The sequence below is a fragment of the Schistocerca gregaria genome, chromosome 3 (assembly GCF_023897955.1).
Source record: "Schistocerca gregaria isolate iqSchGreg1 chromosome 3, iqSchGreg1.2, whole genome shotgun sequence".
Taxonomy (NCBI): Eukaryota; Metazoa; Arthropoda; class Insecta; order Orthoptera; family Acrididae; genus Schistocerca; species Schistocerca gregaria.
In genome coordinates this window covers 693,787,303-693,804,634 of record NC_064922.1, presented here as the reverse complement: position 1 = coordinate 693,804,634, position 17,332 = coordinate 693,787,303, and positions in this window count along the sequence as shown.

Below are 17,332 nucleotides of genomic sequence, written 5' to 3'. Positions count from 1 at the left end.
GCAAACCAGCCACAGACTGCACACGGCACAGCCAGTGATTTTCATACAGAGCGCTACGTGGGGGCGGCGTTACCAATAAAAAAACCTAAACATCCTACTTACAAACTGTGTAAAAATTTGAAACAAATTGGTCAAGAACTTTTTGAGACTTTTGTTAAAAACTTTACCCATTTTTATATCACATATACGTGTATATACAGGGTCAGTCACCTAACGTTACCGCTGGATGTATTTCGTAAACTACATCAAATACTGACGAATCTTTTCTACAGACCGAACGTGAGGAGAGGGGGTAGTGTAATTGGTTAACACAAACCATAAAAAAATGCACGGAAGTATGTTTTTTAACACAAACCTACGTTTTTTAAATGGAACCCCGTTAGTTTTGTTAGCACAACTGAACATATAAACAAATACGTAATCAGTGCCGTTTGTTGTATTGTAAAATGTTAATTACATCCGGAGATATTGTAAACTAAATTTGACGCTTGAGTACCACTCCTCCGCTGCTCGATCGTGTGTATCGGAGAGCACCGAATTACATAGGGATCCAAAGGGAACGGTGATGGACCTTAGGTACAGAAGAGACTGGAACAGCACATTACGTCCACATGCTAACACCTTTTTATTGGTCTTTTTCACTGACGCACGTGTACTTTACCATGAGGGGTGAGGTACACGTGCACACGTGATTTCCGTTTTAATTACGGAGTGGAATAGACTGTGTCCCGACATGTCAGGCCAATAGATGTTCAATGTGGTGGCCATTATTTGCTGCACACAATTGCAATCTCTGGCGTGATGAATGTCGTACACGCCGCAGTACATCTGGTGTAATGTCGCCGCAGGCTGCCACAATACGTTGTTTCATTTTCTTTGGGGTTGTAGGCACATCACGGTACACATTCTCCTTTAACGTACCCCACAGGAAGAAATCCAGAGGTGTAAGATCAGGAAACGGGCTGGCCAATTTATGCGTCCTCCACGTCCTATGAAACACCCGTCGAACGTGTACCTCACCCCTCATGGTGATGTACATGTGGTCAGTGAAAAAGACCAATAAAAAGGTGTTAGCATGTGGACGTAATGTGCTGTTCCAGTCTCTTTTGTACCTAAGGTCCATCACCGTTCCCTTTGGATCCCTACGTAATCTGGGGCTCTCCGATACACACGATCGAACGGCGGAGGAGTGGTACTCAAGCGTCAACTTTAGGTTGCAATATCTCCGGATGTAATTAACATTTTACAATGCAACAAACGGCACTGATTGCGTATTTGTTTATATGTTCAGATGTCCTAACAAAACTAACGGGGTTCCATTTAAAAAATCGTAGGTTTGTGTTAAAAAACATACTTCCGTGCATTTTTTTTTATGGTTTGTATTAACCAGTTACACTAGCCCCTCTCCTCACGTTCGGTCTGTGGAATCGATTCGTCAGTATTTGTTGTGGTTTGCGAAATATATCCAGCGGCAATGTTAGGTGACTCTCCCTTTATATATATATCACAAAATATTCAGCCCGTGTCTGTCCAAATGTTTAATGGAGTATCGTACAATAATTTCAAGAAAATCGGTCAAGGACTTCTATAGATTTTTGGTAACGAAGTTTCTCCTTTTTGTATAGCTTACGTCTCTCTGAATGTTCATTAGAGTATCGTGTAAAAACTTAAAGTAGATCGGTCAAGCAATTTTTGATGTTTTTTGCTAACAACCTTGAACTTCGACTTGTCTTTATATAGTAGTACAGATTTTAAATATATATTTATATACCTTATATACTAAAATGTGGAGCCTGTGCCCGTCCAGAGGCTTATGTGAGTGTCGTGTAATAATCTGGAGTAAATTAGCCAAGCGTTTTTTTTTAGATTTTTGGTAACAAAAGTAGTATAGAAGTGTAGATATGGCGAACACATTGTGGTGTTTCAGGATACTACAAGTCATGTTGTTACTATAATAAAAAACATCGTATATTTTATATACTGTTCTTGAAATTTATCTTCGATTTATTAGGAATTTATTGTTTTATACATTTATAATAGAACTTGTTATAAAATATGAAAACAAAGGTGGCCATCACAGATGAATATACTTTGTAAAATGCAAACACTGGACCTCTCTGTCAGAGAACGGTAGGCATTTGTCCGAATTCACCGTTAGCGCGAAGAGCTCATTAATGGACGAACTGCAGTTGTTTTTAGTGAATGATGCAAAACGTCGCACCATAATGTAACAACACACAGGTTTCAAAAGCCGTTTGCAGCTGCATATGGTTCAATACTGTGGAGGACGGACTGACAGTGAGAACTTTCGAGCGTGCCGAATAAAGACAGCACATAGATTTCCTCGGATCTGCGTTTTAAAAAGGGCCTCACTTTATTGAAGAGACCATCTTCGTCGCCGGGCGACGCTGCAGTCTGTGTAAGCCACCTCATCTCAGTTTTTACCAAGTAGTCACAAATATAAATCGAATGGTCCCAATAATTCATTGCATCTTGGTAGAAGCAGTTGAGTCGATTCGTCAGCTAACCTCTTGTTAAAGAACAATCATGTCATATCATCTCCCGTCAGTATTAAAAAAAGTGAAAATGTGCATTAATAACTGAAAGGTTAATTGCTTTATCGAAATTTTGACGTAAATTAACATCTAAAGACAGTGACTGTAGGATTGTCACGTGTAGAAATAGCATAATGATTGTTTCAAATTCATGAAGGAATATTAAATTTCCTTTACTTTAACTTGCTAAATCACTGTCACTGCAACAAGATTAATTTGCATATTTACCTAACATAGTTGCCACATTTGTACGAAATTATAACTTACAACTAGTATCAGTCAAGATTTACATCAAAATACTCAGTACGGAAATGGTTTTAAGACGTTGCGTATTAAAGATTATGTACAACAATATTTAATGTCAAGTACATAGCGCACGTAATTCTGTCAGCATTGTAATCTCAGCTAAGGTGCAGTCCTGTTACGAATACGCCAGTGCAGAAAAAAAGGTTCAGAATTTTTTCTCAAGCATCATGAAAGACAAATCATAGTTAAGAGCGATTGCCTTGAGCGATGCGTTTGGTAGTGATTCTAGGATTTATTTGGAATGCAGCTAACTAATGTAGTTCTGAAATGGAAAGGCTTAATGTTACTTTCAATTTTGGTGCAGTATTTGTGGGTAAAATATGCGGATCATTTCATTTATTAACTCCGGCTTAACGTTGAAGTCTTGGCACTTATCTGGCCACTCCATTTGATATTCAGATCGTCAGTTTATCAAAGGAAGTTCATCACGTACTATTTTCAGGTGACAACACAAGAAACGTTCGTTATCTCAAGGAAGAGTAACTGAATAGCACACATCTTTGCGCTAGCAGACTAAAGCGGCAATAAAATAGTCAACCTACATGAACAATGGAATTTATGAAGAAAACAAACTTATCTGAAAGGAAATGCATCACTCATCACGCTAGCTTTCTATCGGAGTGACGTGATTCAGACACGTCACTTATGTATAGAAATACTGTCTATAGGCCGCTATGCTCTTCCCTCAGCAGAAGTAAGGTAACAGTATTTCATCGCCTGCTTGCATCCAGAGCTACTGACAAGGCAGAGGTAATGAATGTTATTTTCTTATCCTCATTTTAACGGACAGCCTACGTATCATAACAGTAATACAGGCACACTCAAGTAACGTAGCAGGTTATAGTAATATTAACAACAAACTGAGTATTATTTGCAGATCAGAAACTCACGGGCATGTTTTCTATTACGTTTGTTGTAACTATGACTTATGACGTTCATCGTAGAGTTAGCAATTATTAGCTTTTCACCGCATAACTGTAAGATATACTAATACTTTTCCTGACTGCTCCAGTCAGAAATTGTTTGGCAGTGGTTGTCCCTAACCACACTCAGTACAGTATTAAGCTCGATAAGTAGGGTAGTATCGGTTATTATTAAATATAGTAATACACGCTCTATTATCTTGATCTCCAAATACGATCATTTACGTATTCTGATAGCTTTTGAAACCAAATTCCGTGTGAAGAAAATTTTTTCCGACACTTCATTTCCAACAATTGAAATCAAATTCTGTGCGGCGAAAATTTAGCTCCCAGTGACCGTAATCAACTTTACAGAAAAAAAGTTATATTGGTACTGGCCTAGTTTTCCACGTTTCGGGATAAATGGACAACAAATTCATTGTTGTCTAACAAGGTAGCCTGTTACGCATGCTTCTTACGCGATCAAAGGATTTTTTTTTTTTTTTCATAGACACGCGGTCGTGTTTTCACGCAAAAGTGAGCCTTGTACTGTTCATAGTACATCACATAAAATATAAATAACCCACGTATGAATGTGCTAACTAATCTATAGTCGCTCCATTATTTTTCTTGTTTCTTAGAAAACCATATTGCTAGCTGGTTTCCAGATTACATCTAATTCCAATCGTTTCTGCAATTAGTAGCTCGTAATTGTTTAGATGAATCTCGCCCTTAGTGTTGTCACAGTTTCGTAGATGGCTACTGTTTTCGCCCGCAGCCGTTAGAGCTTCGCAGCTGAAAGGTTGGCTTCGACCTGTCAGAGATCTAGTTACGCCGTCTCGACAGTAGTACTGTGACCAGATGTCCCGTATTTTACGGGATCGTCCATTATTTAGCTTAAGTGTTCTGCAGTCCCGACAAAATACATACGGAACATATATTGTCCCAATTTTTATTAGTAGTTCAGTATATTTTGAAACAGCGTGTTTTTAACCCTCGCACCGCACACTGATTTGTCCATTCGTAACAGATGGGATATCCATTTTTGTCGGTAGTCGTTAGCCTTACTGTTTATATCGAAAATATTTAATTCCATCCTGATATCTGTATTTTTGTAGTCTAGCTTGATGTATCCTGCTAGGTACCTAAGGAATTTCATTACATTGGCTTGTAAACTTATTTTACCTTTCTTTTTCATTACCCAAGATTCACATGCATTTAGTAATGTGTGTACTGACATAACTTTATAAAAATTTAGGTATGTTTCTGTTCTTACTTACATCAACAAAACAGTAGAACCTGAAATGATAATTTCATACAATAAAACAAAAGGTAGCACTGACACTTTTGATCAGCTGTGCAAAACTTTAACACCACTGCATGTGCAACAAGAAGATGGTCTGTGAGGGTTTTCTGTGTCATTTTGGATCAAAGTGGGATAACCGCCATGGTTCTGTTTACCTTTTCCAGTACTGAAGTAAAGAAGCCACGAAGGAAATTTCTGCATGAACTGGCATGGAACTTAATTGCGCCTCACCTAAGTGCTAGATTGAATATACCTATACTACAAACGAATGGAAGAGAACTCCAGAGGAAATATTGGAAACAGATTCTGTGGCACCAGACAGACCAGAACTTCAAACCAACAAATTGAGATGTTCACTATGTTCAAGGAAAAGGGGCAGAAAAACAAAAATGTGTGGTCAGAATTGTAAAAGGGCGATCTGCGATAAACGTAGAGCCCTAATTATTACGGAGTGTGCTCACTGACCATACAAATGGTGAGTGATATATTAGTCACAGTTTTCCACTTGATTCTAATGTACATTAATTTTTTATGTTTCTTGTGCGTTTTTTGCACAAATAAGGCATAATAATAATTTTATAAACATCCTATGCGAAAATATCCTGTAAAAATCAAATAATCAGTTATATTATATAATATAACTTTATAATACTTAATACATTCAAGTTCAGACTCATGTTGAATTAACACTTTAATAAAAAAATATAGAAAAGCTCATTTTCAGTACAGTGTAACATGTGTCAAATTTGTGAGTACCGTATATTACTCATTGTAATAACAAATTAAATTCAATTCAGACATTCTGTTGGATTATACACATTCAAATATGAGAAAGCTAAACGTAAAGTAATACAAAACATTATTTGTTAATGCTATGCACACCTTATAAATACCATATGTTACTCACCATTGTTATACTAAAAAAAATCACTGCAAGTAACTACATAGTTATTTACAACGTCCCATATACATAAGACAGTCCATTGTATATATTAATGAGCTTGGAAAACATGACATATGATAACATTTTACTTGGATTCAGTGGACCCCAGAGTGAGGTGCTAGGTAATCTAAATGAAGTGTGCGGTGTGAGGGTTAAGTAACATGTAGCATAACCAAATGAAGAGTAAATGTGGTCATACCCAAAGGATAACCAAAATACACTCTTGTGTTAAACCACACTGAACGAAATCTATCATTTTGCAACTTCCCCACATCTCAAGATAACTGCTCCAATAACTTGCAGCTCATTACTGCGTTTGTGCTAGCTCTACTGCAAAAAGAGAATTTTCGATCACAAGATTTATGAACTGATGGGCAGAAAAGGTTTAGTGTCGAAGCCGTTGAGGAAATAGTTATACCTAAGGCTTATTTGCACCACATTTAATATGCTGACTTCTATAAAATTCCTGTATGATAGACATTATTCTGCAAAATACAACAAAAGATTTATTGGAAAATAACTGCGGCGAAGCTTCCATGACAGTTGGCATTGAAAAATAAGAATAAGTAACTAAGAAAATTCGTAACCTAGTTAAAGAAAAATTTGCGTTAAAATGATAAATTGTGTTTGCATGGAACAATAATAAAACGTAAAATACTTACTCGATTAGTAAAGCATGATATTTTGAAAGCTTTTTTAGTGGGAGTTTTAAGAAAATGATACGATGATCTATTTACTTGTGACAGAAGCCAAGTAGTTCAACACCATTTTATTATGTCGATTCATTTCAGTTTCTTATTTAGATCCCATATTTTGATTTTGAAAATCTGGTCACCCTAGACCATAGGTATGGCTAAAATGTGGACAGTCGTAAAATTTCAGAATGATTCACGTTATCGTAACTCATATTTTTCTGTAAGTTGTAGTACTTTAGGCCGTGAAACATACTATGTGGTTAATTTTCTTTTTTACGGGGCTTAACATCTATGGTCATCAGTCCTATGTGGTTAATAATCATAACCTAAATTTTGGTTGCTGAGATGCTGTAGCAACAATGTTTCCTTTTATTTTGCAACACAACGAGATTCGAGAACAACAAAAATGTTTTACACAATAGTTAAACTCTTGCTGTAAAGCTGAAGAGCTAGGCTGACAGCACATTATGGGGCTTCCTTTATAGGGTTTTCCCCAAACATTTTGCGAGAAATGTCACTGTAAGAGGTATGTTACTTAAAAGTATATCGTCCATAGCAGCTTAAATATCAGGATGGCTAAAAAAGGACTGTTATTACCCTCGCAGCGTATTAGTTGCCCATCTACATACTTATACAAGTTTAAAACCCCTGTTTCAATTTCTTGAAGTGTTTCTTACGTGTAATGGATGTCGATCCCAGATAGTGTTTTACCTTCCTACTGCAAAACAAAGGTGAAGGAAATGAGATCGTAGCCTAGGCAAGCTGATTATCAGAAAGCGAGCTGACGAGACCGGTATATAGGTGGCTGTGCTGCCCGTATGTTGCCCAATGGTCTTCCGTCACTTAACGCGGCTGCTTGCTAATCGACGTTAAAAATCGATACACACACATTGCACTTGTGACTTGGCACCGACCGGTACCGTAATTATCTACTCGTACTACTTTCTTGGAAATGTTGTGTGCGTTATGTTGCAGCTTAACAGCTTTGTGACAACAACAATTGCTTTATCACGCCTATTGGAATTGTTCCTCAGAGCATCTCCAATCTGCAGGTAGAAAGAACCTTGCTGCGTAACTCATAAAACTGTTTGTATGAAGATACCATATGCCTTAGCGAAGCATGTACTGCCCTAACAGAGTGTGGCCATTTAAACTTGTGTGTTGGCCCGGAACTTCAGTCGGAGCACTTCCTTTTAGATCTACCATTTGAGCTATCATGGGCTCACTGAAAACTTATAATTGTCTCTCTTTTCTGTCCACACAAACCAAACGCCACAGAAGATCTACAAGTATTCATAGACTGTAACACCTTTCACGATCGGACTGTGTTCGGTCAGCTCAGTTCATATACAACTAGTGAAAGCCAAGTGACCAAGGTTTGATCAACATAAGATGAATGATTTTTGAGAACTAAATTTTACAATGTAAGTCTTGTATTTGCTACAAAGACGGATGAATTTCCATACAAACCAACCATCACTCTCGATGTTGAAAAGCGACACTCACCGATACTCAACCCAATGACTGCATTCTTGAAATTCTGTTGGAAGAAATTTCAGCATTGCACTGCTGTTAAACAGCGTATTTGATGTCGGTACTGTATCCTAAATTAGAAGTGGTTCCGCAGAATCTCAGAGAAAGACTTAGGATATTACGGCATAGAGGGTGATTCATAATAAAAACCTCCGAAGAGACGTAGATGGCACTGAGACAAGTAATTTAATATGAGGCACACAGCGCTGCAAATGTCGGAAAATAGCGCAAAAGTGGATAACAAATGTCAAAAATGTGACATCACCAGACATGCTGCAGCTGTAGCGGTTGATCTTACAAGTCTGAGCACCTGATCATTCCAAGCCAAGTCAAGTATACACGTGGATGTGGTTCTGGGTCTAGATGTGCAACTTCAGCAGGTGGGGCTCAGGATTCGAGTCATGCAACTGGCAGGCAGTGCTTCTTTTCATTGCTTTAAATAATTATGTGTCTGTACTGAGGTAAAATTTATCACCTTATTAACCACTCTCACTGTCTCCCCTGGTTTATTGCATACAACGAAAACCTAGCGACTTGCGCCACAAGTGAGCATAAACTTCTGAAATGCGCCAGTTCCTGTAAATGACCTACATTTTCTCTACTGGATAATGTCTGTAAGCAAAAAACAATGGACGAAACGAAAGAAACACAAAATAAGAACAGCTTTTGCTTGGTTACACCGAAGACAAAATTGTGTAGCTTCTTACAAAATTTGCACGCATGCACTCTAAAATACCCTGCGTATTTCAGACTCCACAGCGGGAACGGCTCTGCGAGTTACGAGGTTCATTTGTGACATTGTTGGATGCTGTAAACCAGCTCCTTCAAACGACTCCAAAAGAAAAAATCTAATGTGTTGAAGTCCGGGTATTTTGCCGGCTAGCAAGCTGGTCCTTGTCGCCCAGTATGTCTATCTGGATACACCTGGCTTAAATAATTTCTTGTTGTGATGGCATAGCACGGCGAAGAGCCATCATGCTGCAGCTCTTACTTCCAAAGGAACCTCTTCAAGTAGCTCTGGAAAAACCTCCTTCAAAAATACTGAGTAATTATGTCCATTTAAATTACCAGGTAAAATGTACGGTTCTATGATTTGGTTGCTTAAAATTCCCGCCAATACAAAACCTTAAATTTCTCTTGACGGCCATGCTGGTACATTTGATGTGGTTTAGCATTCGATGAATGTATGTTGTTTTTGCTATGAAGATTCCTTCTTCATTAAATCTCGATTCGTCGATAAACATAACCACAGAACTAAAATTTGGCTCCTGTTTCTGCCGCGCGCGAAGCTATAAAAAAAATTCCTTCCATGCAACGCATGAACGTCAGCTCTGTGTTACGATTTCTTGCCTTCTTCATTCTACATACGTCATACCATTGTCTAGTGTAGTTAGTTATATTTAAAATATTACTTAAAAAATTGTGATACAATAACTATATCTGCTAACTGTGAATTGCGTTAAATTTATACATAGGTGAAAGTTATTTGTATCAACGTGACATACCTCCTTTGCTCGACTTTCGAAAGAACAATTTTCTTTTTCCAAAAGTAATTTCTTTGAAAACTTATTGATGATGAAATCTTTCTCAAACTAAAATATTCTTTTGTAAAAAACTGAGTACGATTTGAACAACGAACAGCCTGCTATATTCTTCAAATCCTAATTCTCAGTTTTCTAAAAATGTTTGCCTTTGTCGATATTAATGTGCTCTTTAAAAGATATCTGCAATTAAAAAGTTCAGTGCAACGAAAAATCTACCAAAGTTACAAATTTCGCTTTTTTTTCCCTACCTGATGAGAGTTACGACGGGGACCCATTTCCAAATCATAGTAACATTGTCGATAATGGTATTTCCGAAAACGCAAAAACCCTGTCAAAAATACTAATAGTCACATATCATACAGATATACACTCCTGGAAATGGAAAAAAGAACACATTGACACCGGTGTGTCAGACCCACCATACTTGCTCTGGACACTGCGAGAGGGCTGTACAAGCAATGATCACACGCACGGCACAGCGGACACACCAGGAACCGCGGTGTTGGCCGTCGAATGGCGCTAGCTGCGCAGCATTTGTGCACCGCCGCCGTCAGTGTCAGCCAGTTTGCCGTGGCATACGGAGCTCCGTCGCAGTCTTTAACACTAGTAGCATACCGCGACAGCGTGGATGTGAACCGTATGTGCAGTTGACGGACTTTGAGCGAGGGCGTATAGTGGGCATGCAGGAGGCCGGGTGGACGTACCGCCGAATTGCTCAACACGTGGGGCGTGAGGTCTCCACAGTACATCGATGTTGTCGCCAGTGGTCGGCGGAAGGTGCACGTGCCCGTCGACCTGGGACCGGACCGCAGCGACGCACGGATGCACGCCAAGACCGTAGGATCCTACGCAGTGCTGTAGGGGACCGCACCGCCACTTCCCAGCAAATTAGGCACACTGTTGCTCCTGGGGTATCGGCGAGGACTATTCGCAACCGTCTGCATGAAGCTGGGCTACGGTCTCGCACACCGTTAGGCCGTCTTCCGCTCACGCCCCAACATCGTGCAGCCCGCCTCCAGTGGTGTCGCGACAGGCGTGAATGGAGGGACGAATGGAGACGTGTCGTCTTCAGCGATGAGAGTCGCTTCTGCCTTGGTGCCAATGATGGCCGTATGCGTGTTTGGCGCCGTGCAGGTGAGCGCCACAATCAGGACTGCATATGACCGAGTCACACAGGGCCAACACCCGGCATCATGGTGTGGGGAGCGATCTCCTACACTGACCGTACACCTCTGGTGATAGTCGAGGGGACACTGAATAGTGCACGGTACATCCAAACCGTCATCGAACTCATCGTTCTACCATTCCTAGACCGCCAAGGGAACTTGCTGTTCCAACAGGACAATGCACGTCCGCATGTATCCCGTGCCACCCAACGTGCTCTAGAAGGCGTAAGTCAACTACCCTGGCCAGCAAGATCTCCGGATCTATCCCCCATTGAGCATGTTTGGGACTGGATGAAGCGTCGTCTCACGCGGTCTGCATGTCCAGCACGAACGCTGGTCCAACTGAGGCGCCAGGTGGAAATGGCATGGCAAGCCGTTCCACAGGACTACATCCAGCGTCTCTACGATCGTCTCCATGGGAGAATAGCAGCCTGCATTACTGCGAAAGGTGGATATACACTGTACTAGTGCCGACATTGTGCATGCTCTGTTGCCTGTGTCTATGTGCCTGTGGTTCTGTCAGTGTGATCATGTGATGTATCTGACCCCAGGAATGTGTCAATAAAGTTTCCCCTTCCTGGGACAATGAATTCACGGTGTTCTTATTTCAATTTCCAGGAGTGTATATTATTTCAGCATGCTGGAAGTTAGTTTATTAAAAAATTTGTTTCCCGAAAATTTTTGCGGGAAATTAAATTTAAAATATGGTAGCATTTCGCGCCAATGGTCAGTCTATATTAAGCTTTTGACCTGTAAAGAGACTTTCACTTGACTGAAGGCTAATGACATTTTTCTCACTTGTCTAAAAGATTTATCGTGAACAACTGATCTCATGTCAGTTAATGACGGAAAAGGAAAGGAGACGAGATACTGGCAGAAGTAAAGCTGTGAGTACCGGGCGTGAGTCGTGCTTCGGTAGCTCAAATGGTAGAGCACTTGCCCGCGAAAGGCAAAGGTCCCGAGTTTGAGTCTCGGTCGGGCACATAGTTTTAATCTGCCAGGAAGTTTCAAGGAAAGGACTGTGTTTCAATCATCACAAAGCAAACAGAAAAGGAGCAGGCAGTGCGAAACGTAAGAAAAACCTTTTTTGTATGTAATTATTCCTTCCAATGACGATTTAATACTGCAAGAATGGCGAATATTCACACTTAAAACGCACTTACTTCGTTTCATGTTTAACTTTGTTACAAAGTGGTTGATTTTTGAATTCTGAAAAGCTTTTGACTCTATGCCACACCAATGCTTCCTAGCGAAAATTGATCATATAGTGTATCAAACAAAACTGGATTGATGCTTTCTTTATAGACATCACGCTGCATGTTACCTTAGATCAAGAACCATCAACAGATGTAAAAGTAACTTCAGGCTTGTCCCAAGAAAGTGGGTTTGGACCCTAGTTGTATTTAAAGATATCACAGATAATATTAATAGTAACCTAGGACGATTCCCAAATGATGCAATTACCTATAATGAAGTACTGCACGAATATTGAGTCACATCTTCATAAGATGGTGCAATATGTGGAATTTTTCTTCAAACGTTCAGAAACGTTGAGTTGTGTACTTCACAAATGGAAAAACACAATTCTATGGTTACAACACCAGTGAGTTACAGCTGGAATCGACCAAATCGTACAAATGCCTATGTGTAACAATTTATAGGAAGTGATCACACAGATAAAGCAGGCGAAGTTCAATCTATCTATAATGAAGATCGCTTACAAAACACTTGTATGACCCATCCTGAAATATCGATCAAGTGTGTGGGACTCTTATATGACTGACAGGGAGGTATTGCGTGGTTCCAGAAAAGGGCACCACGAATGATCACAGGTTTGTTTGACCTGTGGGAAAACTTCATTGGGACACTGAGAATCCAGACTGGCAGACATTCGAAGATAGAAGCCAACTGTTCCGCAAAAGGGTTTTTACGGAGTTTGAGGAACTTGCTGCTTTCAGTGAGGAATGTAGGAATTTTCTGCACTTACTTACATACAGCTCCAGTAGGGACTGCGAAGATAAAATTAGACTACAGTGCACACAGAAGCGTTTAAGCTATCTTTCTACATGATGCACATAGAAAAGGAAGAGGCCTTCATAAATACATAAAATCTTCTTGGTTTTCAAGCTGCATCAATTTGAATGAAATTCTCGAACTTTCGATGGCTAGCTCCGTCAATATCGTCCTGAATGGAACTATTAACTGCCAGAGCTGTTTTTTTTCTTTTATTGTTATTTCATACCCCTGACCCATGTGGGCAGGGTTGGGTTGCCAGCAGCACAATTCACCGATCTTCAGCGAAGAGACTGTATAAAATAAAACGTGACACACATAAAAGATGGGGATAAAAGACGGTGTTTACACTTGAAAAGGGGAAACAATGGGAGTTAAAATATTAAAAAAAAAGGAAAGGGGTGTTTCACGAGACACGTTTACATAAAATACACGTATAATTGAAAGGACACTGAACGAAGGATGTAGCATAAAAACCGGCAGCACAAACAGCACAATTAAAATGGTGGTCACTGTAATGAGAGCCACACGGGATGACGACATAAGTTGCACTTATGTTACATGTTTGGCGAACACCAAAACACGACAAAGTAACTGAATTAAATTGAAAGGAAATGGCAAGGGTGGGGAGGTCAGAGAGGAGGGAGGAAGGAAAGAGAGATGGGGGGTTAGTGGAGAAGAGGGGATAGGAAGGGGCGAAGATGGGCTGGTAAGACACCAAGGGGCAGGAGATGGGGAGGGTGGGAAGGGAGCAGCCCAGTAAGGAGTGCAAGGACTGGGAAAGGAGAAGTGAGAAGGAAGAGGAAAGAGAGGAATGGGGTTGGTTGGGAAGAGGGGGGGGGGGGGGGGGGGCATTAAGCAGCAGAGGGGGGAGCTAGTAAAACATCAAGGGGCAGGAGATGGGGAGGGCGAGGAGGGAGCAACCCAGGAGGGAGCACAAGGAGTGGGAAAGGAGAAGTGAGAAGGATGGGGGAGTAGGAGGGAAGAAAAAACAGAGAGGGAGAGGAAGGAGAGGGAGCCGTAGGGAGGATTGGAGGGGTAGAGGAGGGTTAGAGTTGGAAGGAAGGATAAATATTGGAGTGAAGTACATCATCCAGGATGGGGAGATGATGGAAGTTCCTTTGGGAGAGGTGGTGGATGGTGTGGAGATGGAGAGATGGCAGGACACATTGGTAAAGACGCAGCAGCAGGCAGGGAGTGGAGAGGAAAGGAGAAACCAGAGGGTGCGGGGGATCAAGGCAGAGTCTGGTGTAGATGATATGGATGTGGTGAAGGAAAAGGAGGAGAGGTGGTAACAGAATGAGGTCATAGGTGATCCACGTGGGGGACAGGAGACAGATACAGAAACTGAGGAAGATTACATGGTAATCAAGGATTTAGAGGGCTTTATGGAATTTGGGAGGGATGGACATCGAGACAACACTAGTGTAACAAGGGATGAGAAAGATCAAGGATTGGTAGGTATGAAGGATGGTATAAGGTTGCAGTCCCCATGCCCAGCCATACAGGAGTTCCATGAGGCAGAGTCTAATGTGGGCTTTATGTTAAAATGGTAAGGAGTTGTGAGTCCAGGTGCAGTGCTAGTCAAGGGAGGCCAAGGTATTTCAAGGTGGGGATAATGTTGGTAGGACTGTCATAGAGTATGAGGTCTGGGGCTGTCCTTGTTTACCAGTGATACAGGATGGTCCATTGATAGTGACCTGGCCAAATATCTTATGAAATAAGCATCAAACGAAAAAACTACAAAGAACGAAACTCGTCTAGCTTGAACGGGGAAACCAGATGGCGCTATGGTTGGCCCGCTAGATGGAGCTGCCATAGGTCAAACGGATATCAACTGCGTTTCTTTTTAAATAACCCTCATTTTTGTTACATATTCGTGTAGTACGTAAAGAAATATGAATGTTTTAGTCGGACCACTTTTTCGCTTTATGATACATGGCGCTATAATAGTCACAAACGTATAACTACGTGGTATCACGTAACATTCCACCAGTGAGGACGGTATTTGCTTGGTGATACATTACCCATGTTAAAATGTACCATTTACCAATTGCCGGAAAGGTCGATATCGTGTTGATGTATGGTTATTGTGATCAAAATGCCCAACGGGCGTGTGGTATGTATGCTGCTCGGTATCCTGTACGACATCATCGAAGTGCCCGGTCCGTTCGCCGGATAGTTACGTCATTAAAGGAAACAGGAAGCGTTCAGCCGCAAGTGAAACGTCAACTACGACCTGCAACAAATGATGAGGCCCAAGTAGGTATTTTAGCTGCTGTCGCGGCTAATCCGCACATCAGTAGCAGGCAAATTGCGCGAGAATCGGGAATCTCAAAAACATTGGTGTTAAGAATGCTACATAAATATCGATTGCATCCGTTCCATGTTTCTATGCACCAGGAATTGCATGGCGACGACTTTGTACGTCGTGTACAGTTCTGTGACTGGGCACAAGAGAAATTACGGGACGATGACAGATTTGTTTGCACGCGTTCTATTTAACGACCGAAGCGTCATTCACCAACAGCGGTAACGTAAGCCGGCATAATATACACTATTGCGCAACGGAAAATCCACGATGGCTGCAACAAGTGGAACATCAGCGACCTTGGTGGGTTAATGTATGGTGCGGCATTATGGAAGGAAGGATAATTGGTCCCCATTTTATCGATGTCAATCTAAATGGTGCAATGTATGCTGATTTCCTACGTAATGTTCTACTGATGTCACTACAACATGTTTCACCACATGAATGACAACGTATTTCCAACATGAGGGATGTCCGGCACATATCTCGTGTGCGGTTGAAGCGGTATTGAATAACATATTTCATGGCAGGTGGATTGGTCGTCGAAGCACCGTACCATGGCCCTCACGTTCACCGGATCTGACGTCCCCGGATTTCTTTCTGTGGGGAAAGTTGAAGGATATTTGCTATCGTGAATCACCGACAACGTGCGTCAGCGCATTGTCAATGCATGTACGAAAATTACGGAAGGCGAACTACTCGCTGTTGAGAGGAATGGCGTTAGACGTATTGCCAAATCCACTGAGGTTGGCGGACATCATTTTGAGCATTTATTGCATTAATGTGGTATTTACAGGCAATCACACTGTAACAGCATGCGTTCTCAGAAATGATAAGTTCACAAAGGTACATGTATCACATTGGGACAACCGAAATAAAATGTTCAAACGTAACTACGCTATGTATTTTATTTTAAAAAACCTACCTGTTAACCAGCTGTTCATCTAAAATTGTGAGCCATATGTTTCTGACTATTACAGCGCCATCTATCACAAAGCGAAAAAAGTGGTCCAACTAAATCATTCATATTTCTTTACGTACTATATGAATATGTAATAAAAAGTGGGAGGTTCATATTTTAAAAAGCGCATTTGATATCCGTTTGACCTATGGAAGCGCCATCTAACGGGCAAACCATGGCACAATCTCGTTTCCCCCTTCAAGCTAGACAAGTTTCGTTCTTTGTAGTTTTTTTTCGTTTGACGCTTATTTCGTGAGATATTTGGCCCGGCCGCGATCGATGGACCACCCTGTGTACCTACAATTTTGGCTGAGGCCACCATCCAGGGAGGGCTGAAATGACAAGTGCACGGAAGTTGAGTTGGGCAGCTCATAGTAGCTCTGGCCCACCGTGGGATCGAGTGACATCATATGGCTCGAGAGGCTGTTACAATTTTTGAAACTGCTGCTCTCACGTCCCTACAAGCATTAAGCATCCATCGTTACTTCCTTTCGTCATCCAGTCTGCCCCCATGCCTACTTAGTGTGTTGGTCTCTGTTGAATTTGTTTCTGTTCATTTTAATCCCAGCCGCCTTTTTATAACGGTGTCCCGGTATGTTGATGCATGAGCCAAGACTCTCATGTTCTCAAACTGTATTTTGTGTCTGGTAGTGCTCAGCAGCTATGGCCAACTTGTCGAACTCGATTTGCTTAATACATCTCTTGTGCTCAGTACAATGCTCTGCAACTGTGCGAATTCTCTGGTCTGCATACGAGATGCTGCAACAACATACACACTGGGCACACAAACAGCTATGTTGTCTTCAACAGGGAGCAACATATCTCATAACATGGGGACGGGCCGGCACACAGGTCTCAATCCATGTCTCTGCAGTACACGTCCCAACTTGCTGCTCTTTTCCCTACAGTATGACAGGAAAGCCGCCAGCTTGGCTTCTTCTGCAGATTCAAAAGACTCCCTTCTTTGGTGACATATGAAAGTGTTTGCAATGCCTCTTTTTTGTAACCATTCTCCCTGAACACATGCCTAAAGTGCTAAAATGCAGAATGTAGGTGGCCATCGTCAGAAATAACTTTGGCTTTGTGCATTAACGTGT